We start from the raw sequence: 4416 nt of genomic DNA, 5'->3' as shown, positions 1-4416 counted from the left end.
TGTACTAATAGAGGTCTCGTTTTCCTTTAAGCAGCTATGGCCACTACCCTGTCGCTCCGGTCATTATTAGATAATGACAAGCTCATGGGCCCAATTTCGATAGCTGGTATCGAAAATTGAAAATCGTCCTTGAGCATGAACGGATCCTTTATGTAGTAACGGATCCAGCACCTGAGGAGCCAGCTCCGAACGCTATTAAAGCGATCCGAGACACTTACTTGAAGTGGCTCAATGATCGCACCACCGTTCGATGTATTATGCTGGCAGCAATGAATGATGAGTTCAGCCGAAGGTTTGAGAATGCCCAGCCACAGGAGATGCTTCAAATGTTGAACGACTCCTTTGGCACGCCTGACGACGTTGAAAGGCACAAAACTAGTTGTGCTATTTTCAATGCTCGGATGAGGGATGGGGCCTCAGTCACTGATCATATACTGTATATGATCGAGATGATTGAGCGCCTAAGCAAATTGGGCTTTCCTCTGCACGAGCAGCTCGATAAGGATGCGATCCTTAATTCCTTGCCCAAGTCCTTCCCCATTCCTTACTCATTTTCGAATGACAAAGCCTGCAGTAAACTACCACGGATTGTTGGGGTTGCTGCAGAACTTTGAGAAGGATCACCAACTCCATAAGGAGTCGGTGAATGTAGTGGGAGGGTCTTCTTCTCGTCGTCAACCCTTTGGGAAGGAGAAGAAGAACAAGAAGAAGAAAAATAAGAAGGTGCAATCTCATGCTGGAACAGTAGCAGGGGTCAGACCAAGAAGCGCAAGCATGACCAGAGCCAGGCGGAGTGCTTCTTTTGCAAGAAGCACGGGCATTGGAAGAGGAACTGTCCTCAATACATTGCCTCACTGGACCCGAACAGGCCAAAGAAGAAGCAAGGTAATTATATGATAACTCCTTGCAACTTTTCGATTTGTGATACTACTGCCTGGGTATTGGATACCGGAAGCCCTTATCATATTTGTAATTCGATGCAGGGTCTGTAGGTCAGTAGGAGATTTGATGAAGGTGAGAGGTTCCTGAATGTTGGAGATGGAAGCAAAGTTCCAGTTCTAGCTTTAGAAATCATGAGTCTTGTAATCAATTCTCGTAATGTAATTCTGAGTGAATGTCACTATTGTCCAAGTTTTTTATTAAATATTATTTCTGTAGGCCTTTTGGTCATGTACGGTTATGATTTTTTAATAAAAGAAAATATTTGCAATATCATTTTGAATGGTGTTACAATATTTGTTGGACAATTAAATAATGAAATTTACTTACTATCACAGCCTGTTAATGTGGTTCAAAAATTCGGTAAACGTTCTAGAATAGATAATGTGTCAGAAGTCTACCTTTGGCACTGTAGGCTAGGTCATATCAATAAGAACAGGATAAACAGGTTGGCTCAAGAAGGAATTCTTGAAGTTAGTGATTGTGAATCACTTCCAACCTGTGAGTCCTGTCTTCTTGGAAAGATGACCAAGTCACCTTTTACTGGAAAAAGTGAGCGAGCCAGTGAACTCTTAGGTCTGGTACATTCTGATGTATGTGGACCCATGAGCTCAAGTGCAAGAGGTGGATTTTTCTACTTCATAACCTTCACAGACGACCTATCTAGGTATGGGTATGTCTATTTAATGAAGCATAAGTCGGAATCATTTGAAATGTTCAAACTATTCTGAAATGAGGTAGAAAAACAAACTGGGAAGTGTATTAAAACTCTTCGATCTGATCGAGGAGGTGAATACCTTTCCAATGAGTTTCTGACGTATCTAGGGGAGAATGAGATTCTCTCTCAGTGGACTCTCCTGGAACACCACAGCATAATGATGTGTCTGAAAGGAAGAATCGGACCCTGTTAGACATGGTTCGATCCATGATGGGGTTTGCTGGTCTGCCGATCTCCCTCTGGGGATATGCGCTCGAATCGGCTTGTTACCTTCTAAATAGAGTTCCGAGTAAGTCTGTAGCCAAAACGCCATATGAGATATGGATAGGACGTAAGCCAGTACTCTCGCACCTTAGGGTTTGGGGGTGTCCGACTTATGTTAAACGTTTAATTACAGACAAGCTTGGACCTAGGTCTGACAAGTGTAATTTTATAGGGTACCCAAAAGAGACCAAAGGGTATTATTTCTACCTTGCTGATGAGCAAAAGATGTTTGTCAGCCTTAAGGCAATCTTTTTAGAAAAGGAGTTCCTTAGTGAAGGAACTGTTGCCTCTAAAGTCGAACTTGACGAAGTTCGACAGGTGGAAAAATCGACACATGTTACTGAACCTGAACCGGATTTGATTAGATCAGATCCGGAGCCCATTGATTATGCACCCTTAAGGCGGTCTGGTAGAGTACCACATCAACCGGACAGATATTATGGTTTCTTGGTCCGGGATGGTGATCCTATCGAACTTGATGAAAACGATGAGGATCCGATCACCTACATGGATGCAATGCAGAGACCTGACTCTGAGAAATGGCTAGAGGCCATGAAATCCGAAATGGAGTCCATGAAGGTCAACGATGTGTGGACATTGGTTGACCCACCCGAAGGAGTAAAACCCATAGGGTGTAAGTGGGTCTTCAAAAGGAAGAGGGGCGCAGACGGAAAGGTGGAGACCTATAAAGTCCGTCTGGTTGCCAAGGGATATCGTCAACGTTATGGTATAGACTATGACGAGATGTTTTCTCCTGTGGCAATGCTCAAATCCATTCGAATTATGCTTGCGATAGCTGCCCATCTGGACTATGAAATCTGGCAGATGGATGTGAAGACAGCTTTCCTAAACGGAGAGCTGGACGAAGAGGTGTATATGATACAACCTGAAGGATTCACATCCACAGATGAGTCTAAGGTGTGCAAGCTACAGAGGTCCATTTATGGACTTAAGCAGGCATCTCGGAGTTGGAACATACGTTTTGATAGGACGATCAAAACGTATGGCTTCGTTAAGAACGGAGAAGAACCCTGCATTTATAAGTGGGCTAATGGTCCAGCAGTAGTATTTCTTGTATTGTATGTGGATGACATTCTCTTAATCGGAAATGATGTCCCTGCATTACAGGGAATAAAGATTTGGCTATCGTCACAGTTCTCCATGAAGGATCTGGGAGAAGCTTCCTACATCCTAGGGATGAGGATCTATAGGGATAGATCCAAAAAGTTGCTTGGCTTATCCCAGTCCACGTACATTGATACTATGCTGAAAAGGTTCAGCATGGAAAATTCCAAGAAAGGCTATCTACCGATAGGCCATGGAATTTCTCTCTCGAAGAGGGATTGTCCGACAACACCTCAAGAGAGAGAGCGTATGGGTAGGATTTCATATGCTTCGACAGTGGGATCTATCATGTACGCCATGACATGTACACGACCAGATGTGGCATACTCACTAGGGGTAGTGAGTAGATACCAATCTGATCCAGGAGAGAATCACTGGAAGGTTGTTAAAATCATCCTGAAGTATTTGAGAAATACTAAGGACCAGTGGCTTATATATGGTGAATCGGACTTGAGACTTATAGGGTTTACAGACTCTAGTTTCCAGTCTGATCGAGATGATAGCAAGAGTGTGTCAGGATTTATTTTTACCCTTAATGGTGGGGCTGTCTGCTGGAAGAGTTCCAAGCAGCACACTGTGGCTGATTCAGTATGCGAGGCGGAGTATATTGCTGCATCAGATGCTGTCAAAGAAGCGGTGTGGCTGAGAAAATTCATCACCGAGCTCGGAGTAGCACCCTCCCTTGTTGGTCCAGTTCTGCTCTACTGCGACAGCTCTGGAGCCATTGCTCAGGCAAAGGAACCAAAGGCACACCAGCGGACGAAGCATATTCTGCGCCGCTACCATCTCATCCGGGAGATCGTGGATCGAGGTGACGTCGACCTTCAGAAGATCGACGGGAAGGAGAACCTGGCCGACCCATTCACTAAAGCCATTGTGGTGAAGGAGTTCAACGACTACAAGTCGAAGATGGGTATTAGATACTGCACCGATAGGCTTTAGGCCAAGTGGGAGATTGTTGGGAATAGTGTCCCAAAGCCAATCGTCAGCCTGTTGACGGTTGTGCTCCTTTTGTATTAGTACATGAATTATAAATAAATAAAAGTTATTTTGGTATTTTTTTCATCACAAATGTTTCATCTTCTAATGAACTCCTGTGTTGTGGTGAAGTCTTTAGGACTATTTAGACTCGACAAAGGAGGATTTGTCGTTTAGTCCTTAAACATGTTCGCGATCAAATGATACGTTGTTACCAAGGACGACAATATTTATCGAGCATAGGTCGTTGTGTGCCATATGGGTTGGTTGTCCTTATAACCAAAGAGTGTGGAGACACTGGTATGGTATACAGGTGAGATGTAATGGTACATCTGCACTGAACGTGACCAACTCCGGAGCTATTTCTGCTGTCAAGATTTGCTCCGATGGAT

This window comes from Elaeis guineensis, chromosome 1 (assembly GCF_000442705.2).
Source record: "Elaeis guineensis isolate ETL-2024a chromosome 1, EG11, whole genome shotgun sequence".
NCBI lineage: Eukaryota > Viridiplantae > Streptophyta > Magnoliopsida > Arecales > Arecaceae > Elaeis > Elaeis guineensis.
The sequence above is the reverse complement of the archived record's forward strand: the minus strand, read 5'-3'. Positions refer to the sequence as shown.